The sequence below is a fragment of the Hyperolius riggenbachi genome, chromosome 12 (genome assembly GCF_040937935.1).
Source record: "Hyperolius riggenbachi isolate aHypRig1 chromosome 12, aHypRig1.pri, whole genome shotgun sequence".
Taxonomy (NCBI): domain Eukaryota; kingdom Metazoa; phylum Chordata; class Amphibia; order Anura; family Hyperoliidae; genus Hyperolius; species Hyperolius riggenbachi.
The window spans coordinates 121,094,348-121,121,025 of record NC_090657.1 but is presented as its reverse complement, the minus strand read 5'-3'; the positions used below and the strand labels follow the sequence as shown (position 1 = coordinate 121,121,025).

Here is a 26,678-nt window from a genome sequence, read left to right as displayed (position 1 = left end):
GGACGTCGGGACGTCATAGGGAATCCCGATCCGCCCCTCAACGCTGCCTGGCACTGATTGGCCAGGCAGCGCAGGGCTCTGGGGCGGGGGGGAGCGACTCGGCGCGGCGGATCGGCGGCGAGCGGCGGCGATCGGAAGTTACAAGCAGCTAGCAAAGTGCTAGCTGCTTGTAACAAAAAAAAAAATTATGCAAATCGGCCCAGCGGGGCCTGAGATATCCTCCTGCGCAGGTTACCCCGAGCTGAGCTCGGGATAACCGGCAAGGAGGTTAAAACACTTGCAGGGGGAAAACCACTTGGCTAATGAAAGTGAATGGGATGATGTACACCAGAGCAGTTTGTTTTTTTTCCAAAAACGCAAACTCGGGGGCTGCAGCATTTTTTAATGTCTAAGGTGTTTCTGCCTCAATGTTAAAGTATAGGAAAGTGGAAAACCGCTCAGAAAAACGCTAGATGAGAGCAGTTTTCCAGGTGTTTTTGTTGCAGTAGCTGTTCAGTAACCGCTTTACTGTAACAATATTTGTAATCTGCTACACAAAAACACTCCAAAAAACGCCCAGGCATGTTTAGAAAACGTCTCTAAACATGCCTAGAATAGCTCTGAAATCTGCTTCAAAAACCTCTAGCGTTTTGAGGATCTGCTAGTGGTTTTTTGTGTGCACTGGGCCTTAGTGTTGATAATTCTGCATAATTTTGTATCATCCGCAAAGATGACTACATTACTCTGTATTCCGTCTACTAAATCATGAATAAATATACTGAAAAGAATTGGACCAAGTACTGACCCCTGTGGTACCCCATTGCTAACAGTTTCTCATTTTGAGTTTGTTCCGTTTACCACCACTCTTTGCCTTCTATCCCTCAAGTAGGTCATCAGGAGCAGGGCGGGTGGGGTCCAGACATGAAGTTCAGGTCATCGGACTTCAAGGAGCTGATGGCGATAAAGCTAGGTTTTCAAGCTGTTCACCTGATTATTGCGAGATCAGGGGTCCTGATATTCTCGGACAATATAGACTCTGTTTGCTACATCAGGAAACGGGGGTACCAGAGACTAGGAGCTCAGAGATCTAGCTCTACAAATCATGGGATGGTCAGGACAGAATCTAGAGTCCATTTCAGCAGTCCATTTACAAGGAGTAAACAGTTGGGCACATTTGGTGAGCAGAACTTCAATAGAAGAGTCAGAATGGCAGCTCAACCAGGAAGTTTTCAAGGAAATCACAGCCAGATCAGAGGTACTGATTATTGATCTATTTGCCATGCCAGAAAACACAAGCAGATTTCTGTTCCTTGGATCCTTCCTCTTTTAAGCGCTACTGTCACCATAAAAATCAAATTTCAACAGCAACTGGTCTTGGTGTATTAAGCGATAAAGATGCTAATCCTGCATTCAAAACTTGCTAAACTTTTTCTGCTTTTATAGTTTGGAGTTATCACATACTTTAGGAGCACTGGCCCTTTAGTAGGCAGTGCCAAACAGTTGCATGCTGGGGGTTCTTTTTATCTATAATATATTCCTCCTCTTCCATTTATTTCCCCGCCTAGCTTCTTATCTGAAACACCTCTGCTCACTTGTGTTTACAAGCAAGGCTGAGGTGACTCAGCGATTGGAGGAGGAAAAAAAAAAGGAAGTGCAGTTCCTAGTATACACCTCAGTGGGAGTGTCTGAAGACTCAGGGAGGAGGGCATCTAATTAATACACAATGAGCTAGAGAAGGGGGGGGGGAAACAAGAGTCAGGGAGGATATGATGTCTGAATTAGTTTGGTAAAATGGCCACTGCCTAGAATAGGATTTTCTGCTTTTCCTTTATAAAATTCACAGGAATCATTACGTGGATAGCACAATACATCTGTTATGTAAGTAGAAGTAGTATTTATCTACTTATATATGTGTTTTTTATTTCTAGGTTAGCATGGGTGTCGCTTGTTCTTTTACAGGATGGTTAGACGCCCTTCTAGTTCCTTTGCAAGAGGAACTACTCTTTGCTTTTTCCCTGTTCAGTCTAATTTGGAGAGTGTGACTCCTATGTGGATCCTGAGAAAACCGCAAATGCGTCATTTGAGTCACACGCGCACATCCTATTGAAATACAAAAATGATATTTTAAAACAACTTTGTTTCTCCTTCACCAAATGGCTGGAGTCATTAAGGATCCTTTTCATGCATAGGTAATTAGAAATCCCATAGCAGAAGTTCCTCCAAGCACCCAGCTGTGTCAAGGGCCCCCATAAATCACAGGCCCTCACCCTTCTAATGCTGGGAATACACGGTTCGTTTTGTAGCTGATTAGATGGTTTGATAGATAATTTCCGACATGTCCGATCTCACTTACGATTGTTTTGCCGCTCGATTTCTGATAGAAGTGAATGGAAAAAGATAAGAAAAACGAGAGGAAGATATGAATCGAGAGCTGAAATCAAGCGGCAAAAACGCACGGCGGAAACGAACCGTGTATTCCCAGCATAAGATGACAGAACTAATTTAAGGGATCCTTTTCTAGACAGGCTGGCTCCAATCTCAGCAGGTTTTCTTACCTGGCTCTACAACTTGGAGGATCAAAGGAAGCAATCTCCCAGTTGGCTAAACCCAGAGAGTAGATTACAGTTAACCTTACATTTCAATCTATAAATCTTTTATATTTGTCATATTTCCTATGTTGCAAAGCTGGTTTAAGCATGGTTAAAACACGACACACTGAGCCCCAGCGTCCTGTACTTTTAATCTGACGTCGAATTACCATCAATTGATGGCCCGCTAGGACACGAGCATATTGCCATCTTTGTTTTTCCCTTCTCACAAAGGCTTCGGGCCACATAGGCATTCAGCCATCTTGGACTTTTGATTGCTGCATGGACTTTCGATTGCCGCATGAGCTACCCAATAACAGTATTTTGAACTATATCATAAGACATTATATTTCCTATTTTAATCTCTTAGCTTTTTCTCTCCAACTAATCTGTTTAGCTGGCAGGTATATTACCTGACAGCTCTAATGTACCGTGGGATGCAAAAGTTTGGGCAATCTTGTTAAAGGATACCACAACTGAACGTTTGTGGTTAAAATGAGTGCAGTACTGTATAGGGTGTGATGCGCACATACCTACTGTTCCTCCCGCCCCCCTCCGTCTGCCGCCGTTCACACTCTATACACTCCGGTGTGCGGCGACTTGTTTGACCTCTGCCCCGGACATACTGCGCCCTGTGTGCGCAGTATGTCCTTCCCCCTTCACTTCTGGCCGGCGCACAGCGCAAGGCTCAGAAGCTGCTGTCCCCTCTGCGCTGCGTGTGCGCTCCATTACACCGAGCGTCACATGCTAATTATGTGACGCTCGGTGTAATGGAGCGCACACGCAGCGCAGAGGGGACAGCAGCTTCTGAGCCTCGCGCTGTGCGTCGGCCAGAAGCGAAGGGGGAAGGACATACTGCGCACACAGTGCGCAGTATGTCCGGGGCAGAGGTCAAACAAGTCGCCGCACACCGGAGTGTATAGAGTGTGAACGGCGGCAGACGGAGGGGGTGGAAGGAACAGTAGGTATGTGCGCATCAAACCCTATACAGTGCTGCACTCATTTTAACCACAAACGTACAGTTGTGGTATCCTTTAATTATCATGATTTTCATGTATAAATCGTTGGTTGTTACGATAAAAAATGTCAGTTAAATATATCATACTAGCGGACCCACGGCGTAGCATACACCGCATAAGAGGGTAGCGGGCAGGAAGAGGGTATTGGGCACAGCGGCGGGAAGGGGGTTCGGGCCCCCCCTCCCTCACCTGGGTCCCTCATCTGCGCTCCCCCTCCAGCTTAAGCGGCGGGGAGGGGGGTCGGACCCACCCTTCCTCTCCTGGGTCCCCCATCTGTGCTTCCTCTCAAGCTTAAGCGGTGGGGAGAGGGGTCAGACCCCCCCTCCCTCACCTGGGTCCCCCATCTGCACCCCCCCTCTAGCTTAAGCTCAGCAGCAGCAGACGCCGCTATTAGTAAGAGGCAGCAGGCGGGGATGACTCGCCTCTTCCGTGTTCCAGCGTGCGTTCCACTGTCGTCACTTCCTGCAATGCCGCCCACTACATTGTAAGTGGACGGCATTGCAGGAAGTGACAACAGTGGAACGCACGCTGGAAAGCGGAAGAGGTGAGTCATCCCCGCCCACTGGCGGCGGCTGCCACTGAACTTAAAGTGGAACTGTCCTTAAAGTTTGACACTGTAAAAATATCTGATGTGTTGCTTAATACTGGTTTAATTAATAAAAATGTATGTTTGCTGTAATATACCTGTCAGATGTCCTTATTTCTGTTACTGCTTTCTAGCAGTGTTGCCAACCGTCCGTCAAAATATGGGCAGTCCGTTTTAATCACTTCAATTTTAACATGTCTGTACTGCCCGTATTTATCACTCATGTCTCCGTCTGAAACTGTTTATTTTGCCAGCTTCTCTTGTGCGCATTCGTAACACACATCATTACCGCGCACAGCAAGTCTTTCCGAGAAGCCACAGCAAGAAACATCGGGCTGCCTCCTCTCTCCTCCAGTCAGCAGTCTTCTCTTTCCAGTTAAGGACTCTCCAGCAAATCTCAGTGAGAGAGACAGCCGAGTGATCCCGCCCACACAGCCCCAGTGTCCAATTCCCGGCCAGCAAATAGGAGAGGAGACAGCTCACCTACACTGCAATATTCGTTCTGTCTCTGCTGTTTGTAGCTGGAGCCTCTCAGCAGATAAGTCCTTTATCTTCCAGCTGCTACATTAATCCACGCTCCTGTCAGCCATGAGGCAGCCGATGTAGTGATCAGCTGGGTTCTGGAATGCCTTCCTGGGAAACTTAGCGTGGGGGTTGCAGAAGGGCTGGGAACAGGGCAGCATTTCTCCAGACAGGGCTGACTGCAGAGGGATAAAGAGGCAGCGTGGAGACTCCTAGTACTCACAAGCATATTGCATTTTATTTTGCATAGTGTATATACTGGTGAAATGTGCTGCGACTGCCCCCATAGTGTATATGTGCTGCCCCATAGTGTATATAGTGATATGTGCTGCCCCCATAGTGTATATAGTGATATGTGCTGCCCCCATAGTGTATATAGTGATATGTGCTGCCCCCATAGTGTATATAGTGATTTGTGCTGCCCCCATAGTGTATATAGTGATATGTGCTGCCCCCATAGTGTATATAGTGAAATGTGCTGCCCCCATAGTGTATATAGCGATATGTGCTGCCCCCATAGTGTATATAGTGATATGTGCTGCCCCCATAGTGTATACAGTGGTATGTGCTGCCCCCATAGTGTATATAGTGATATGTGCTGCCCCCATAGTGTATACAGTGATATGTGCTGCCCCCATAGTGTATATAGTGATATGTGCTTCCCCCATAGTGTATACAGTGACATGTGCTGCCCCCATAGTGTATATAGTGATATGTGCTGCCCCCATAGTGTATATAGTGATATGTGCTGCCCCCATAGTGTATATAGTGATATGTGCTGCCCCCATAGTGTATATAGTGATATGTGCTGCCCCCATAGTGTATATAGTGATATGTGCTGCCCCCATAGTGTATATAGTGATATGTGCTGCCCCCATAGTGTATATAGTGATATGTGCTGCCCCCATAGTGTATATAGTGATATGTGCTGCCCCCATAGTGTATATAGTGATATGTGCTGCCCCCATAGTGTATATAGTCATATGTGCTGCCCCCATAGTGTATATAGTCATATGTGCTGCCCCCATAGTGTATATAGTCATATGTGCTGCCCCCATACTGTATATAGTGATATGTGCTGCCCCCATAGTGTATATAGTGATATGTGCTGCCCCCATAGTGTATATAGTGATATGTGCTGCCCCCATAGTGTATATAGTGATATGTGCTGCCCCCATAGTGTATATAGTGATATGTGCTGCCCCCATAGTGTATATAGTGATATGTGCTGCCCCCATACTGTATATAGTGATATGTGCTGCCCTCATAGTGTATATAGTGATATGTGCTGCCCCCATAGTGTATATAGTGATATGTGCTGCCCCCATAGTGTATATAGTTATATGTGCTGCTCCCATAGTGTATATAGTGATATGTGCTGCCCCCATGGTGTATGTAGTTATATGTGCTGCCCCCATAGTGTATGTAGTGATATGTGCTGCCCCCATAGTGTATGTAGTGATATGTGCTGCCCCCATAGTGTATATAGTGATATGTGCTGCCCCCATAGTGTATATAGTTATAAGTGCTGCCCCCATACTGTATATAGTGATATGTGCTGCCCCCATACTGTATATAGTGATATGTGCTGCCCCCATAGTGTATATAGTTATATGTGCTGCTCCCATAGTGTATATAGTGATATGTGCTGCCCCATGGTGTATATAGTAAAATGTGCTGCCCCATAGTGTAAATACTGGTGAAATGTGCTGCCCACATACCTTCAGCTATGTTTGTCTCCTCCCAAAATTCACAAGAAGTTTCCTAAAAAGCCTGCTACTGACTCCGCCCCCTGTCTGTCCAAACATTGGGGTGTCCAGATTTTTTGACTATCTTGTCCAGGAAAAAAAATAAATTGGGTTGGCAACCCTACTTTCTAGTGCAGTGTGTGCAGCCATATGTTGGTTGTCAAGTTTACAGTGCCATCCAGTTGATTTCTACTTCCTCCAGCCCCTCCTTCCTCAAGCAGCTCCTTTCTCCAATTACATGCAAATTAGCCTGTGATAGTGTACAGTTACAGTGATATCTGGCTGTGCCTGTGTATGTAATGTCTGCTGTGTTTTCCAGCCTGTCATTTTTCTGCTCTGTATTATTGTCTATCCTATTGTCTGTCAGCTTTATACTTTGCTTTTGTGTGTGCTCTGCTGCCAGTGTGATTTACACACTGTAATCTGCCCTTGGCAGTGCTAGGTTTCATTGTCCATTGAGATCTGCCCATACACCACAGGCCAATTCCCGATACAAAATCTCTTAGGAAAACACATTCAATCATGTCGGCAGATTTGACCAGCAAAGACGTTCAATCATGTTGGCAGATTTGACCAGCAAATGTGTTCAATCATGTCGGCAGATTTGACCAGCAAATGTGTTCAATCGTGTCGGCAGATTTGACCAGCAAAGACGTTTAATCATGTCAGCAGATTTGACCAGCAAATGTGTTCAATCGTGTCGGCAGATTTGACCAGCAAATGTGTTCAATCATGTCGGCAGATTTGACCAGCAAAGACGTTCAATCGTGTCGGCAGATTTGACCAGCAAAGACGTTCAATCGTGTCGGCAGATTTGACCAGCAAAGACGTTCAATCGTGTCGGCAGATTTGACCAGCAAAGACGTTCAATCGTGTCGGCAGATTTGACCTGCAAAGACGTTCAATCGTGTCGGCAGATTTGACCAGCAAAGACGTTCAATCGTGTCGGCAGATTTGACCAGCAAAGACGTTCAATCGTGTCGGCAGATTTGACCAGCAAAGACGTTCAATCATGTCAGCAGATTTGACCAGAATGGCAGCCATTCCCATGTGCTGTTCTGTGTCACCCCCCCCCCCCCCAGCATAGCAGGAGCCATTGTGGATGTCCAACAAATACCCCCCCCCACCCTCCGCAGCGGGAGCAGATTCACTCACCTCTGTACACAAACATACACACATGCTCTGTACGCGCACACATACACACCCTGTACACATACATACATGCTCTATGTACATACATAATACATACACACATGCTCTGTACACACACATATGCCCTGTACACATACATACATACATACTCTATATACATACACACATGCTCTGTACACATACATACACATCATACATACATACACACATGCTCTATATCACATACATACACACATACATATACACACTGCATTCACACACAAACACAGCACCTCTCTCTCCTATAGCAGCAGTCAGGACTCAGCAGCATTTCCTGTCATCCACCTCTCTCCTTTTCTCTCCAGCGTCTTCAGTCTGTCTTCAGTCTCCTGGAGGAAGGGGGGCGGAGACTGACATTCCTCTTCACACTGAGTGTATCAGTGTGTAATCAGCTCCGGGGAAGCAGAGAGCTCACACAGGAGGGAGGGGAGAACAGGCTGTAAACAGCTCAAAACAAAGTATCCCAGTGTACTGTGCACCTGCCGGAATGTAACAACTTCAGTGCCGCGGCAATGAATGTCATAGAGGGGAGGGGGATATTCATGTATGTTATATTATAGAGTTTATTGAAATGTGTTGCCATATATACTAATGTTTTTGCCTACAGTTTTAAACAAGGTTTGCAATGTTTTATTTTTATATTTAGAGGTCAGGTCCACTTTAAGCTAGAGGGGGAGCGCAGATGGGGGGTCTGGCCACTGTGCCCAATACCCCCTTCCTGCCCGCTACCCCCTCCAGCTCGGCGGCAAGTGTAGGACCGGCCCTGGGGGCAGAGCGCTACTTCTTCTTCTTGCTTGAAGGTTGAGGCACTTAGCCTATTATATATATATATATATATATATATATATATATAGATATAGATAGGATACACACACAGTGATATTTGAGACGTTAAATGAAGTTGACTGGATTTACAGAAAGTGTGCAATGATTGTTTGTTTAAATAAAATTAGGCAGGTGCATACATTTTGGCACCACAAAAAAGAAATGAAATCAATATTTAGTAGATCCTCCTTTTGCAGAAATTACAGCCTCTAAACGCTTCCTGTGGGTTCCAATGAGTCTGGATTGTGGTTGAAGCTATTATGGACCATTCCTCTTTGCAAAGCATTTCTAGTTCATTCAGGTTTGATGGCTCCTGAGCATGGACAGCTCTCTTTAACTCACACTACAGATTTTCAATTACCGTATTTTTCGGACTATAAGACTCACTTTTTCTCCCCCAAAAATGGGGGGGGGAAGACAGTGCGTCTTATGGTCCGAATGCTACAAAAATACTACATGTGTGTTCGTTGGCAGCTGAGCCGCTGAATGTCTACCCGCTCTGACCTTTTCCACGCTGAAAACCAAGCCCCAGGAACAGCAATGCTGCCTCACTATTGGTCGGCAGCTGAGCAGGTTGAAGAATCGCCCCCCTCCTGTTATCGGCAGCTCTCACGACTTCTGCACTGAAGACCAGACCTCGGGAACATTAATACTGCCTTAGGATTGGTCGGCAGCTGAACAGGTTGAAGGTTCGCCCCCTTCCGTTATCGGCAGCTGTCACAACTTCCGCGCTGAAGACCAGACCTCGGGAACATTGATACTGCTTCAGGATTGGACGGCAGCAGAACAGGCTGAAGATCCGCCTCCTTCCGTTATCGGCAGCTCTCGACACTTCCACGATGCAGAGCAGGCAGCGGTAGCATCAATGCTGCTTCGGGATTGGTCGTCAGCTGAGCCAGCTGAAGGTCCGCCCCCTTCAGGTATCTGCAGCTCTCGCCACTTCCGGGATGCAGACCAGGTAACGGGAACATCGATGCGCCCTCAGGATTGGTTGGCAGCTGAGCCAGCTGAGCGTCCACCCCGCTTTCGGGATCGAAAGCTCTTGCCACTTCCGCGCTGCACACCAGACGACCAGAATATCTGTAAACACTATTGCTACATGATGTGCGACAGAGTTGTGCTGTGCAGCTGAGCTGGGCTGTGGAGCAGAACTGGAGACCACTGCTTAGGGCACGGAGGGCGCATGACCCGTGCAGCATCGGTGGTCGGCAGACAGATGGCGTCTATGGCTGTGCTTTTTCTGAACCCTGTCAGTGAGTTACCAGTAAACTTGTTCATTACTTCTGTGTGGCCCTAAGCTCTGCTGCTTAATGTAAGCCCTGCTTCTGATCCTATGTCTGCTGCTGATCCTAAACTGCACTTGATTCCAAGGCCTGGTGCTTCACTGTCCTGCCAGTAATTGGGTCCTGTAAGGCTGTTTGCCTGCTATTTAAAACTGCTACCTAGCCTGCTACCAAGCTTTCCAGAGTGGGGGGTATTACTGTAACTGTGAGAAGCTCCATAAGACGCCCCTGCACCATGGAAGCACCAGACATAGCATATACTGTATATTTTTTTCCTGGTTTTTGTCCTCTAAACCTAGGTGCGTCTAATGGTCCGGAGCGTCTTATGGTCCGAAAAATACGGTATATTCAGGTCTGGGGACAGAGATGGCTATTCCAGAACGTTGTACTTGTTCCTCAGCATGAATGCCTTATTGTATTTTGAGCAGTGTTTAGGGGCGTTGTCTTGTTAAAGGGAAGGTTCAGGGACACCTTGCAAAAAATAAAAATCGATATCCACTTACCTGGGGCTTCCTCCAGCCCGTGGCAGGCAGGAGGTGCCCTCGCCGCCGCTCCAGAGGCTTCCGGTCGTCTTCGGTGGCCGACCCGACCTGGCCAGGCCGGCTGCCAGGTCGGGCTCTTCTGCGCTCCAAGGACAGGCTCTTCTGCGTCCCACGCGGGCGCGCTGACGTCATCGGACGTCCGCCGGGCTGTACTGCGCAGGCGCAGAACTACTGCGCCTGCGCAGTACAGCCCGGCGGACGTCCGATGACGTCAGCGCGCCGGCGTGGGACACAGAAGAGCCCGTCCTTGGAGCGCAGAAGAGCCCGACCTGGCAGCCGGCCTGGCCAGGTCGGCTCGGCCACCGAAGACGACCAGAAGCCTCTGGAGCGGCGGCGAGGGCACCTCCTGCCTGCCACGGGCTGGAGGAAGCCCCAGGTAAGTGGATATCGATTTTTATTTTTTGCAAGGTGTCCCTGAACCTTCCCTTTAAAAGATCCAGCCTTGGCACAGCTTCAGCTTTCTCACTGATTCCTGGACATTGGTCTCCAGAATCTGCTGATACTGAGTGGAATCTATGCGTCCCTCAACTTTGACAAGATTCCCAGTCTCTGCACTGGCCACACAGCCCCACAGCATGATGGAACAACCACCATATTTTACAGTAAGTAGCGGGTGTTTTTCTTGAAATGCTGTTCTTTTTTTTTTTTCCATGCACAACGCCCCTTGTTATGCCCAAATAACTCCTCAGTCCACTGCACCTTATTCCAAAATGAAGCTGGCTTGTCCAAATGTGCTTTAGTATACCTCAAGCGGCTCTGTTTGTGCTGTGGGCTTCCTCTGCATCACTCTCGCATACAGCGTCTCCTTGTGTAAAGTGCGCCGAATGGTTGAACGATGCACAGTGACTCCATCTGCAGCAAGATAATATTTAGGTCTTTGGTGCTGGTCTGTGGGTTGACTCTGACTTTTCTCACCATTCGTTGTTTCTGTTTATCCGAGATTTTTCTTGGTCTGCCACTTCAAGCCTTAACTCAGTTCGAGCCTTCCTCTATATGTTCCTAACTGTGGAAACAGACAGCTGAAATATCTGAGACCGCTTTCTGTATCCTTCCCCTAAACCATGATGGTGAACAATCTTTGTCTTCAGGTCATTTGAGAGTTGTTGTGAGACCCCAAGTTGCTTAAAAGAGGAGGGAAACTTAAAACTGACCCCCTTAAATACTCATTTTTTTTTTCATAATTTAGTTCATCTGTGTATGTAGGTCAGGTGTCACTGAGGTTACCAAGCCAATTTGAGTTCCAATAATTAGTTCTAAAGGTTTTGGAATCTATAAAATGACAACAGTGCCCAAATTTTATGCACCTGCCTAATTTTATTTAACCACTTAAATACCAGCGGTCTCTAGCCCCTTAAGGACCAGAGACCACTGGTACAGAAACGCGGAATCCCATTGAAATACAGGCGAATCGCCACACATAACCGCCGTCATCGCCGCTCCCCGGGACACCCAAGACATAGACTCTGCCCTCTCTATGACGGCAGAGCCATGTGAGCCGGTCAGGAGCCGCTTTCATTGGTTCCTGACCGTGTCTATCAATGTAAGCCAATGGGAGCGGCTTACATTGATACACGGCCAGGAGCCCATGAAACGGCTCCTGACCGGCTCGCATGGCTCTGCCGTCATAGAGACAGGCAGAGCCTGTGAGATGCGGCGAGACTCGTCTGGTTTGAGCGGCGGAAACGGTGGATATGCACAGCGGCGGCTACTTTAAATCTACGTCAGGCCAGCCAGGAGCCCACCAAAACATGACAGTAGATTTCAATTAGCGCGATCCTTAAATGGTTAAACAATTATTGCGCACTTTCTGTAAATCCAATAAACTTCATTTATCTTCTCAAATATCACTGTGTGTGTCTCCTATATGATCTAGTTAACTGACATTTTTTCCGTAACAACCAACGATTTATACAGGAAAATCACAACAATTAATAAGGTTGCCTAAACTTTCACATCCCACTGTATATTTCTGTGTATAGTTACAATAAACTAACGATTTAATCGTTCTGTGTGGCCCTATTCTGGTATCTGGTTGTTGCTACAAGGGATCTGCCCTCTGAAGAGACATACTACCATATTGTGTATTATTTTCTTATAAATTGTTGTTTGGCTAGTTAGGTTGCAAATAACAATTTTTGTCTTCTAGGAATAGCTAGTACCCCGATTTCCAGCGCAAAATCAATAATTTTATTTTAGATTGTACATACAATCGAGGTTGTATCATATATGGACCCAGCAACCCTTCTTTAATGACAGTTTGCTCACAGTCTTTCAAGCTCACTGATGCAATGTCCCCTGTTGGTAACTGGAGCAAGATAGACGGAACCGCGATGCTTAATTCTTACATTGGTTGGCAGTGGTGGTGATAGCACAACCCAAAACCAGGCAGAAGCCAGCTTTTGGGAAATCAGGGTGCGAAGAACTGACAAACTCAGTCTTTGCAAACAGAACAATAAGACAGTGTTTACTGAGTCTTGCGGAACTGGAGTTCCGGGCGCAAAACAGTACACATTGATAGCGAATAGATTGGTCTACATTTTCCACCTTTTTCTTTCCTATATCCTATTCTTGTACTCTTATCTTTTGAATGTCTGATTCATAGTTGCATAGTTATTTGGGTTGAAAAAGACATACGTCCATCGAGTTCAGCCAGAAAACAAAGTACAACACCAGCCTGCTCCCTTACATATCCCAGTTGATCCAGAGGAAGGCGAAAAACCCTTACAAGGCATGATCCAATTAGCCTCAAAAAGGAAAAAAATTCCTTCCCGACTCCAGATGGCAATCAGATAAAATCCCTGGATCAACATCTCTGGGGATTACCTAGTAATTATAGCCATGGATGTCTTTCAATGCAAGGAAAGCATCTAAGCCACCTTTAAATGCGGATATAGAATTTGCCATAACTACTTCCTGTGGTAATGCATTCCACATCTTACTGTAAAGGTTCTTTACAAATAAAGGTATTTTCTAAATAAATGGCTGAAACATTTTTCCTCCATGCGCAAATCATGTCCTCTGGTCCTTTCTAAAGGCCTAGGGACAAAAAGCTCATCCACCAAGCTTTTATATTGCCCTTTGATGTATGTATGCATGTTAATTTGATTTTTTTTTCCCCTTTTGATGCATCCCAAAATTTTTATGCATCCCAAAATTTTATTAGGTTTAGCTGCAGTGGCTTGGCATTGAAAGTTCAGGATTGCCAAAACTGACTTGTCGCTGACTTGCGAACCCTGTGCGGGTCGCACGGCTTTGCCACTGACAGCAGAACAAGGCTGAACTGGTCGAAGCCTGGTGGAAGCAGTCCGGTGCTGGGTGGCATTACCCCAGAGTGGGGCATTACCCACCCTGCTTACATACACCGCAATCCTGATATGCCCTCCGTGGTTCCCAAACCTGACCGGCTAGGATCTGTGCATATTCCTGGAGTCCCGAAAACGAGAACCTCAGTTCCAGCATTGAGAGTGGCTGCGCCTGTTTGAGCTCCAGAACAGAGAGCTACAGCTCCAGCATGAATTGGAGTTGGCCCAGCTAACCCAAGCATATCTGCGCTCCTCACCATGTGCTTCAGTACAAAGAAGCGAACCTCTAACCATGACCTCCACAGCGAAACTTCCCGTCTTGGAAGGGGGCACAGAACAAGACTTTCCTCTACGTGCCCCTGAGAGGACGTACCATCAGGTTCCTATACCTGACTGCCAAAGAATCCTGGTGTTGGACAGTCACAGAACTTTGTCCCAGAACTGGGAGGGAGGTAAACCAACTGCATCTACTCCTCCTGGTCCAGTGAGCTGTAAGCCACTGAGACCTGCAGCTGCTGCTATTGCTGCTCTCCAGTCGGATACACCTTCAGTTCTCCTGTGTGAGCTGTTTGGCGAGAAAGACCACATGCAGTTCTTCCGTCCCGAGAGGAAGCGAACAACAGTACCTATCCCGCAGAAGGCTAGCAACCCTGATCTGTCACCCGCATCACCCTCTGCTCTTTTTGCCAACGTGTCAGAAATGCACTACGGTTCCAGAAATCTTCAGAGTGCTTCAGTGAACGACCAGATTGTCTTTTGCTCCTGAATGGTAACTGGAGCAGATCGGGCGTGATTGGGCTGGCTGCTGTATTATGATAGCGTTAGGATTCCTTCGTCCCATTAAAATCTTGGGGGATGTTGGTTGCAAGTACCTTGATTTTCAAGCAAACTTTGACTGACTTGTGCAAATTCAATTATTTAAACTGAATTACGCAAAGTCAATCATTTTCCTTTTTCGATTGCACAGACAATCGAGATTATTCATGTACAGTATGTGCAGTAGTCTCCGAATGGCTACGGTAACAGGTTAGATGGAGTTGGTGCACTCTGTCACGTTATCATCTGTGATCTAGCAACCAGTCTTTCAAGCCATCGGAGGCGACTATTCCCTGATGGTAACTGGAGCATCAGGGAAGTTAGACAGGACTGCGGTGCTGAATCGTCAGAGAGAATATTGAAGAAAATAGAGAGAGAGAAAGGAGGAAGTCATTCTTATTGCTTTGTGGTGACCAAGTAGAGCTTGGTTCCCACTTCTCCAATCCTTGCAGTCAGGAGGCTTTGGCACTTGCAGAGCTGGCCAGACCTCTTAGTACAGGGAGATCACATAGGGCTTGATTCACTTAGACAAATAGCATGCCTTATCAAAGTTAGCATGCCTTATCCAAGTTAATACGCCTTATCAGAGTTGCATTATGAGTGCTATAAACCCGCAGGGGCTCAGGGCAGGACGAGTGGAGCTCTCGTCATTGCCATTTAGCAGGCATACGTTCGCTATGATACTCTGATAAGGTGTGTTAACTTTGATAAGGCATGCTATTTGTCTTAGTGAATCAAGCCCCTAGTTACATAGTTTGGTTGAAAAAAGACATTTGTCCAAGTCCAACCAGAGAAAAAAAAATAAAATAAAAAACAACCAACCTGAACCTGCACATATCCCAGTATGAGAAACGGAGGCGCCAGCAGGATAAAATCGGATAAAAATTCAAAAATTTGCTTGGAGGAAGTGGTGGGCTTCCTTCCAGAAAGCAGACCTGAAATACTGTCTGAATAGTAACAAACATTTATTATACGGTACCCCAAAGATGCAACGTGTTTCGCAGGCCATATGGTTGGGCTGAGGTAGTTCAATGACAGAACAACAGTGACTGTCCAGCTGATCGAATTTGGTCTGTCCACATTGAAGCAATGACCTTATTATCTTGGGTGTGCATGCCCCCAACACACTCATATGGGTCATTGCTTCATTGTGATATGCAAGCCCCTTTACCACGATAAGGTAATGATCAGGAAGGGGAATTGACACATGTAAATGCCTTTTGTTTTGTTGTTGTTGCAGCCACAGTGCAGCCAGAAAAATTAGGCATGTACACACACCAGAAAAATTATTATTTTTGGTAGCGGCCGCTGCTAGCAGTGACCTTAAATTTTCAGGATCCTCCTGGACCCTGTTGGTGGTAGCGAGAAGGCAGTCAAGTGGCCTGCAGGCAGAGTTGCTGTGTGGAAACTGACTTAGTCGGTGGGCAGGCAGTAGTGGCATGTCCCGGCAGAGATGCTGTGTGGGGACTGACTTAGTCTTCGGGCAGGCAGTAGCCCTCCGGGATCTATGCCTCATTCAATTTAATAAAGGTGAGGTACTAAACACTTTTTTGACCTAGGCAACTTTCCTTGTCAGTGACAATGCCTCCTGCTGCGCTGAAGGTCCTTTCTGACAGGACGCTTGAGGCGGGGCAAGCCAGAAGTTCGATAGCAAATTGTGACAACTCTGTTCACAGGTCAAGCTTGTGCACCCAGTAGTCCAGGGGTTCATCGCTGCTCAGAGTGTCTGTATCCGCACTAGTCGGCTACCTGATGGTCGAGGCATTGTGGGAGAGTGAATCCTAAAGCGCTGAGGCAAGGCATTGGACTAAAGAAAGTCTTCATGTACGACATCTTCATCAGATCGCTAAAGCTTCCTGTCCTTGCCTGCAAGGGACATGGGAGGAGGATTACTGGCACCTCTTTCCCGTTGTGCTGTGACATCACCCTTAAACGCAGTGTAAAGCATACTTGTCATCTTGTTGTGCAAGTGCTGCATCCTTTCTGCCTTCTGGTAATTTGATAACATTTCCGACCACTTTGTGCTTATACCGAGGGTCTAGTAGCGTTGCCACTCAGTACAGGTCCTGGTCCTTGAGTCTTTTTATACGGGGGGTCCCTCAACAGGCTGGACAGCATGAAAGACCCCATCTGCACAAGGTTGGATGCCGACCTAGTCATCTCCTCTCCCTCTTCCTCAGTGATGTCAGGGAAGTTCTCTTCCTCCTCCCAGCCACGAACAATACCACGGGTACTCGAAACGTGAGCAGCACAAGCCCCCTGCGACGCCTGCTGTGGTTGTTCTTTCATCTCCTCCTCAAAGCCACCTTCCTCCTCTGACTACTCTTCCCCCTCCTCCTCCTCCTCCTCCTTCCTCTAGTCAGGTGGTCAGGCTGGTGGCTAGTGGGGTGGGTCAGGCTGTAAGCTGGCGTCTAGTGGGGAGGGAGAGCCCGGAGCCATTGCAGCTGTATCTACCGCCCGCGGAGCTCGTTAGGGAGAGAGGGAGGGGGGAGCTTCTTCACTCAGGAAGAGCATTCTCCTACCATACACTGCTCCTGGCCGAGACGCCCTACCCCCCGCCGATAATGACGCGCCTTTGAACGTCCCACCCCAGCCCATCACTACCCACAGCACCAACTTTTGGCAGCCAGGCGGGGTTTCAAAACACCTGGGCAGCCCGCCCACTTAATTAGGCCTGGGGAGAACACTGGCAGTGGTCTGTTTTACAATTAAAGTACCCATTCATAGTGGACCTTTTTGTGCGGTTGTGGAATTCAGTACCTGTTATAATTGAATCACATATGTTACAACTGTAGCATCTGTAACAACCCAACCATTCCCTACCCTGATCATTTTCACAGTTCAGCTCAGCTCTGATTGCTTTGGCAAAATTGAAAATTTGGTTTGATGACTGCAAATTAAAGGGTACCTGAGACGGATGAAAATATGTTTTATACATACCTGAGGCTTCCGCCAGCCCCCTTCAGGCTAATCAGTCCCTCGCTGTCCTCCTCCTCCACCACCTGGATCTTCTGCTATGATTCCTGGTAATTCACAGTCAGTGCAGTCCGGCCACGTGCCGCTCCTACAGCCAGGAGCATTCTGCACCTGCACAATAGTGCTGCGCAGGTGTATGCTCCCAGTGGCCGAGTGTGTACATGCGCACTACGCCCGACTGGCTCAAGTACCTGGACCCATAGCAGAAGATCCAGGTGGCGGAGGAGGACAGCGAGGGACTGATTAGCCTGAAGGGGGCTGGAGGAAGCCTCAGGTATGTATAAAACTTTAATTTCATCTGTCTCAGGTTTACATTGTTACACAGTAGTACTATACTTATGCACTCCCCGGAGAGCTGCAGGGAATCCACTGAGAATGTTGTGCACATTGAACACAGAGGTGTTGTCTCTTACCCATAAACCTGGTTCAGATTGTACCTGAAGAATGTGTAATAGAGGAAGAATCCTCTCATTCCCCTGCAGAGTACCTGCGCATCACTCTTACATGTACCCACAGTTGCATTGCCTAGGGCCTGATAGATGTTCTTTGTTCCGGTCTGTACCTTCTACAAGTACTCTAAAAACAGTCCTTGGTAAGTCTATGACTAAAAGTATTAGAGGCAGAAGATCCGTCGGATATCCAGGTAACTGGTATTGTTTAAAAGGGAATAAATATGGCAGCCTCCATATCACTCTGTTGTCTTTTAAAATTCCTAAGCGTTGGCAGTTAGGAAATGCATTTCATGTTACATACTTTCAATCAACAAGATTGCAATATGCAAATTAGAATAGTCAGTGGAATCCTAACCTGAGGAGTCTGAGTCGGTGGATTTTTGTACCGACTCCACAACTGGGCACAATATCAAAGTTTTTCTGGGTGCTTGATAAAGTAGTGTAGGCAGTACCACAAGTCGAATTCAGAACCAAGTATTATCAGTACACCACTTTAAAGTTTGCAGCACACTTTTATTGTGCCAGTATCCACATGAAAGTCAAACAATTGTTTCAGGGGCCTCACAGGGTCCCCCTTTATCAAGGCATGTGGTTACATGGCCATATAAAAAAAATCATAAATATAATTAATCACCAGTGACCTCACACTAGCATCATCAGAACAAAATTCTAGTAAACAAACTGTCACAACAAAATAAGATTGCGCAATTAGGGTATTACAATGAGGTTGCTAAGGTAACAGTGTATGCGGATGCCCAAAACTTTTGCAAAATAAGCAAAAGGAATCAAAATCCATGCTCCGCCCTTTCACTGTTATGTCCAGGATTGACAGGGAAGTCATGGAATATTAATCCAGCGGCTGAAGAAATACTGCATCCTAATGGGGTGCTGTCCTCGGCTGATTTCAGTTCTTCCTGTCTGGCAGGACAAAGCAAGTGCACCTGGGCACCCACTACTCTAATCCAGTGCTATTTGCTTATGGAGTCCCACCATTTCTTTTTGCAGTCTACATGCATCCAGTGGTCAAAATAGTCCAGAACTATGTCCTAAGATACCACTGTTACTCAGGCAAAACACAACTGTATCTGTCCTTCAAGTCTGGCACACACGTCCCATCAGCATCCATCAATGTCTGACTAGTGGAATTACAAAACAGGATGAACACCAGCTGGTTGAAGCTGAACTCTGACAAAACAGAGGTGTTGGTGGTAGGCGATTCACACATGATGAAAAAAGTCCAAAAGTCTCCACACTTCAAACTAGCAATTGGGAGAGATGCTGTGCAGTATAAAGACTCTCTGCGAAATCTGGTGGTGATCCCGGATGGAAAGCTAACATTCAGACAGCAGGTATCAGCTGTTGTCAAATCCTCATTCTTCCATCTGAGAAATATCAAGGGAAATAAACAACCTAGCTCAGCTGAAGACCTTACCATACCTTACCGCCTGGACTACTGCAATGCCCTATTCATGATTCATAAAGTTCTGCAGATTCCTAGACCATGCACCATCCCCAGCCCCCCCAGCGGCTCACACATCGCCCCAGTCCTGCACACTCTTCACTGTTTGCTGACATTCAACTCTCTAAACCACATAAGACCCAAGTACATAGCAGATCTGTTGGAACTATACGTCCCTCCACGCACCCTCCGCTCTTCAAATAAGATTAATTCGGTTATTCCTGGGATCCACTTAAAAACATTTAGTGCACGGGCCTTTTCCCATGCTGTCCCTACTGGAACTCACTTCCACAATCCGTTTGAGAGGCCCCTTCTCTGTACAGCGTTAAGAAAAGGTTGAAGACTAGTCTAATGTTAATTTGAATGTGTATTTACACCTTACTGAAACTAATTGATATTGCCAGCTGTATCACAAATTTTCTGATTCACTTGTAATTAAAGGAGTCCTATCAATTAAAACTACTTTTTTTAATACTCTATATCAGTTTAGTCACTTTACCACTAGTGCTAGGGGCACTTTATTTATTTACCCAGTTCTTTCGCCCTGCTTAGAAATCATCCTTCATTCCTCACACATCTCACAAATATACGTCACTGTGTCACAGCATGCAGGAGACATCAGGAGGAAGAAAGTTGATCTGAGGAGGTAACGGGTAACTAGATGAGCTGTATTATTAAAGCAGGGAGATGTGTATACGCTATTCCTGACTGATTAACTGGGTCGCTTGTGATGATACACTCCAGGCTGCATCTACTTCATATGCTGCTATGAGACAGACTCTGTTTACAAAGGCATTATCAGGATCTTTATCAGTCAGAGAACAGAAGGCAAGGAACACACATTGGTGGAATCCTTAATCCCTTACCACCATCTTAATAAGATTCTTTAAGCAAGGTGATTATTAAACTATAATGTGCGTACACACGCACTACAAAAGGCAACGACGGGTCCAACGGACCCTCCCGCTGGGCGGTCTTTTAGCCAACAGTAGCACGTATGTACGCGCTGTCGGCGGATCAGTCCGCCAACAGCACGTCCTCACGCGCTACTGACGGCTAAAAGAACACCCAGCGGGAGGGTCCGATGGACCTGTCGTTGCCCTTTGTAGTGCGTGTACGCACCTATACACTGAGGAGTTGATGGCAACCCCCCTGTGCAGGAACATGGTCTAGCCTTTTAATGCTGAATACACACGATACGTATTTTCCGCTCGATTCTCCGCTCGATTGTTTTTCCACTCTATTCTCTGCTCTATTCTCTTATCTTCCGCTCGTTTTTCTTATCTTCTTTCCATTGCATTCTATGAGAAATCAAGTGGTAAAATGAGATTATGAGAGTAATATCGAACATGACGGAATTATTCAATCGAACGCATACCGTATTTTCCGCCATATAAGACGCACTTTTTCTCCCTAAAAAATGGGGAGAAAAAGTCCCTGTGTCTTATATGGCAAAGGAAGAAAAAGACTGGGTCTCCACCTGGATAAATGCAATTATAGCACTATTTTATTGCACCATAGTGACAAAACAACACGACGTTTCGGCCAGCAGGCCTTTATCAAGTGTCACTTGATAAAGGCCTGCTGGCCGAAACTTCGTGTTGTTTTGTCACTATGGTGCAATAAAATAGTGCTATAATTGCATTTATCCAGGTGGAGGCCCAGTCTTTTTCTTCTTTTGCTGTGGATTGTTGCACCTTGAAGGATCCGGGTGTGGACTGGTTGACTCCCTGGCTTCACATATTATTACAGTTGAGCTTCTAGGACTGCTTCTTTTTTCCTCTTATATGGCAAAGGCAGGGAATCCCCGACTTATGAACGCCCGCCGTTACGAACCGCCAACCCGCCGCCATCGGGGATTTCCCGCCTGCTCTCTCCTGTGCCTCTGCTTCCCTTCTCTGTGTCCCCGCTACTTTCACTGTGGCCCCGCTACAGTTAACCTGTGTCCCTGCTGCCCGTTTAAGTGTATATAGGCAGGCTTTGTCTTCCCCATGTCGCTGCTTCCTGTACCCGCTGCCTGTTTAAATGTATAGAGGCAGTCTCTTACCTCTCCAACAGCACCCGCGGGGATAGCCGACCTCTTCACCGCCGCACTTCTCGCTCTAGTGACTGCGGCTTGTACTGACGTGTTATCAGTACAAACCAACACTAGAGCGAGAAATGCGGCGGTGAAGAGGTCGGCTATCCCCACGGGCGCTGCCGGAGAGGTAAGAGACTGCCTCTATACATTTAAACGGGCATTGGTGACAGGAAGCGGTGACATGGGGGAGGCAAAGCCTGACTATATACACTTAAACTGGCAGCAAGGACGCGGGGACATGGAGGAGGCAAAGCCTGCCGCTATACACTATTTGAAAAGGGGAGCAGGGACACACGCTAACTGTAGCGGGGACACAGGAGAGAGAAATGGCAATACAGGGGAGGTAGAAAGACACCTGGTAACAGAGTGGGGACACCTGGGGGGGAACAGAAGGACACATGGGGGAAACAGGACGACACCTGGGGGAACAGAAGGAGACACCTGGGAACAAAGTGGGCACTTCTGGAAGGACAGAAGGGGACACCTGGGAGGAACAGGACGACACATGAGGGGACAGAAGGACACATGGGGGGACAGAAGGACACATGGGGGGACAGAAGGACACATGGGGAGACAGAAGGACACATGGGGGACAGAAGGACACATAAAGGACACGGGGACACCTTTTGAGGGAGAACAAAGTTCAGGACGCTCCTGGAACATGAACTCACCAGGTTTAGTAAATATATATTTTTCCCTGGTTTTTGCCCTCTAAACGTGGGTGCATCTTATATTCCAGAGCATCTTATACGGCGAAAAATACGGTATATCGAGCGGAAAAATGAAACGTGTGTACGCAGCATAGGAGCCCGACACAAATAATGTAAGAAAAAAAAAAGTGCTTAATTTTGATAATAATTATTTATAAATGATTTAGTCAGTGTGCGCCCATTGTAAAATCTTTCCTCTCCCTGATTTATATTCAGAAATGTATTACATGGCGACATTTTTACTGCTGGCAGATGTCACTGGAAGGAGATGCTGCTTGCTTTTTGGCAGTTGGAAACAGCTGTTGTTTCCCACAATGCAACAAGGCTCCACAGTGTGATGTCAGTATCTCAGTGCTGTGAGGTGCTGACATCACACTGTGGGAGGGGTTTCACCACAAAATCAGCCATACAGAGCTCCCTGATGATCAGTTTGAGAAAAGGAATAGATTTCTCATGGGAAAGGGGGTATCAGCTACTGATTGGGATGAAGTTCAATTCTTGGTTGCAGTTTCTCTTTGAGCAATTACTGAGCAAATAAAGGAGATAGGCTCTCATCCCCGTCCCCACCGCCACCACCCCCATCCTGGATATAGCAGACACTTTTCTGCATTGTTTACCTGGATTCTAACGCAATATGTTAACCCTGAACAGCAATAGCAATCTTATAAATTAGCAGCCAAATGAAGTGAAAAATTTAACCCTTCACAGTTGTATGCTGTTTCTTAAACAGGGTTCTTTAATGACATTGCAGGGGTTTCTTGGCATTTTTTCCTTTTTAGCCTTAGTTGGTGAAATGAAAAAGTACCTCCTTGCCTCCTCTATAAAAAGGATGGCTAAATTAGGAGTCAATATCATAAGGAGTACAGTTATGAAAAAAAGTGTTAGCGAGGCAGTGTAATGAAGAGCCCTATAGTAGGAGAGCACTATTATTGTTAGAGCTATAGTTAGAAACACTAACACTGGCTACTATAAAAGGGAGCACTATAGAGGAGGAACATGGAAGCTGTTAAAGAGACTCCGTAACAAAAATTGCATCCTGTTTTTTATCATCCTACAAGTTCCAAAAGCTATTCTAATGTGTTCTGGCTTACTGCAGCACGTTCTACTATCACCATCTCTGTAATAAATCAACTTATCTCTCTCTTGTCAGACTTGTCAGCCTGTGTCTGGAAGGCTGCCAAGTTCTTCAGTGTTGTGGTTCTGTGATGCATCTCCCCCCTCCAGGCCCCTCTCTGCACACTGCCTGTGTATTATTTAGATTAGGGCAGCTTCTCTCTTCTCTCTTATCTTTTACAAGCTGGATAAATACTCCTCTGAGCTGGCTGGGCTTTCACATACTGAGGAATTACATATAGGCAGAGCTGTCTGCACTCTGCAGGAAGAAACAGCCTGACACTTCAGTGGAAGATAGCTGCAGGGGGAAAGAGACACACAAATGATCTCTTGAGATTTAAAAGGAAGGGTGTATACAGCCTGCTTGTGTATGAATGTATTTTCTATGTGTGGACATACTGTACATCAACCTACTTCCTGTTTTGGTGGCCATTTTGTTTGTTTATAAACCACTTTTAATGTGGCGAGGAGCGGCGAAATTGTGTCAGAGGGTAATAGGAGATGTCCCCTAACGCACTGGTATGTTTACTTTTGTGCGATTTTAACAATACAGATTCTCTTTAAAGTTAAAAAAAAAAAAAAAAAAAAAGTTTTTAGCCACATCTTGTTTTAATGGAAAGCTGAGACAACAGGATATAAAAAGTTTATACATACCTGATACTTCCTCCAGCCCCCTCCATGCTGATTGCTCCCTCGCCGCCGTCCTACACCTCATGGATTCTTCTGTACATGCCCCGTTTAATTTGCCAGTTGCGACATACTTCGCATTCGCGGCCCCCGCTGCGCCTCCGCAGGCGGAAGTGTTCTGCGCGACGGGGGAGTGCGCGCTGGCTGACTGACCCCGACCGTCAAATCTAACGGGGCATCTATCAAAGAATTCACAAGGCGGAGGACAGCGGTGAGGGAGCGATTGGTGTGGAGGGGGCTGGAGGAAGCCTCAGGTATGTATAAAACTTTTATACCCTGCCATCTGAGGTACACTTTAAAAACCATGCCTCAGGGCGCATGCGAGTAACCGACCTAGACGGATGCTAGGGCTGTGAGCTCCGTTACAACACTGCCTGGACGGCCTTATCCAGCACTTCAGAGACACTCCTCTATCCGCTACAGAGTGCCCCCGAACGAGGGGGATGTTGCAGAAAGGAAAGAAGTCAAAATCTAAATCCAGCACAAAATCTACTTTCCCTGACTTCTTTCAAAAGCGCGCCACAAGACAGAGCAGCAATATGGCGGAGGGATGATCTTCCTCTATGGCAGAATGAGAGAACTCAGAGCTAATGGGCACTTAAGCTACCGCTGAAAGTGCTCCGAACATCCACTCAGTTCTTTATAACTATAAAGACCCTCTTCAGGGCTGAGCTAGCGACTGCAGTTTCCAGCATCGACCCCCAGATACGGGACATCAGAACTCGAGTGAACACTCTGGAATCCCGCCACGACCGCATGGCGGACGCCATAGCAGAAGATAAAAAAGTACAAATGGCACATGAAGTAAGAATAGCCCAGCTTAAAGAAAGGCTAGAAGAGTTTGAAAACCGGGCCTGCAGGTCCAACTTAAGAATCTGCGGCCTCCCTGAATCCTTCACTGCATTAAGGGAGGTAGCCAGAAACCTCTTCGCTGCCATCTTACCCCAAGCTGAACCAGGCCTGTTTCGTATTGACCGGATCCATAGGTCCTTGGGTAAGCCATGCAACCCTGACCAGCCTCGGGATGTTATTATGAAATTACATTATTATGAGGCAAAGGAGCAACTCATGCTTGCGGCCCAACAACTAGTCGCATTTCCAGGAGTTCCAAGTTCAGTACATTTCTACTCCGACCTGGCTCCAGGGAATGCTACAACAAAGATCGCTCAAGCCCATTGCACAAACCCTGAGCAAAGCCGACATTGCTTACCCTTGCCGACTTCTCTGGATCCTCGTATGCTATCAAATCACTGGAAGAAGGAATGACAGTTTGTTCCACACTGGAATTGGAGGTAGAAACCCCACCATCACCACTGTATATTCCGCTACCACTACGCTTGCCCAGACCCAAAGGGATATGGGCATCGCAGCTAGACAATCTTCCCCATCAGCCTCGAAAGCAACCTCGCCAGCCAGATAAGTACTGTTTACGTATTCTATGCTACACATTTTCCCCCATCTCTTCATATACTTTGAACTTACAGAAGCCTTACGTATCTAAATCTCTCCATTCCCCCTGATGTCATGAGTTCTTACGGGGGACCACTACCACATCTGTCCCCATATATTTAACGTTTGTTGACCGATATAACCCTTAGGCCGCTTACCAATGTGTCTTCTCATAATACGGTGCTAATGCTGACAGCCATCTATATGGAATCGCAGATCAAATACGAACAATGCCTAACGAAACTGGTTCTAGAAGGCTAGTAATTGAGGCTAATATATAATCTCTGGAGCCGTTCCTAAATCTGAAACTGTTTACCACTAGCTTATTATTCCGGAAAATGTTTAATTCAAAAGCTGTGACACTATATATTATGGAGATCCGAGTAAATGTACTGCACATCTCTTTAAAGCATTGTCAGCGGTCTTAGTAAACACAGCACCCTCAAGAGAACTCTGTGGATAACAAAAATCCACCGAGCATTATATAATGAGTAGAGTTTTCTATGCAAAGCTAGAAGCAATGTAAGCTATTTTTACTCATGTACACAGTTGATACCATGACTTTAAAGAAACACTGAAGCGAAAAAAAAATTATGATATTATGATTTGTATGTGTAGTACAGCTAAGAAATAAAACATTAAGATCAGATACATCAGTCTAATTGTTTCCAGTACAGGAAGAGTTGAGAAACTCCAGTTGTTATCTCTATGCAAACAAGCCATTAAGCTCTCCTACTAAGTTAGATGTGGAGAGGGCTGTTATCTGACTTTTATTATCTCAACTGTAAGTGAACTGTTTACTTTTTCTTTGCTAGAGGAGAGGTCATTACTTCAAAGACTGCTCTGAAAGAATCATTTTGAATGCTGAGTGTTGTGTAATCTGCACATATTATAGAATAATGCAATGTTAGAAAAAACACTATTGACCTGAAAATAAAAGTATGAGAATATTTTCTTTGCTGCTAATCTTCTAGTAATTATTCATAGTACATAACCAATTCATTATATCATATTTTTTTGTCGCTTCAGTGTCTCTTTAAGAGTGTGTTTATATTGAATAGATATAGGTACTTTTCAACAGCAGGTCTCCTAAGCACTAAATTCCGGGCCATGTGGTTTGGGCATCTCTGTGCATCGGGGGGGGGGGGCACACTTTGGGGTCCCAATGATGCGCAGAGACCCCCGTCACACATGGGGAGGAATAGCTTTTGCTCCCTGTGGGAGCCCTATATATAGCTACGTAGCTAGCATGATCCTCCCTTTAAAGAGGTGTATGCTGGTCTATTCTTTGATTGATGGAAGACTGTTCTAGTAGACACATAACAGAAGGGAAAACCCCGGTCTTCCACCA

The 26,678-nt window shown here is 46.3% G+C and overlaps 1 protein-coding gene across 2 annotated transcripts in view; it reads left to right on the top strand.

Moving 5' to 3' along the window:
• TMEM104 (transmembrane protein 104) overlaps positions 1-26,678 on the top strand; it is a 312,500-nt gene that overhangs the window by 123,973 nt on the left and 161,849 nt on the right. The gene's annotated exons all lie outside the window — the stretch shown is intronic.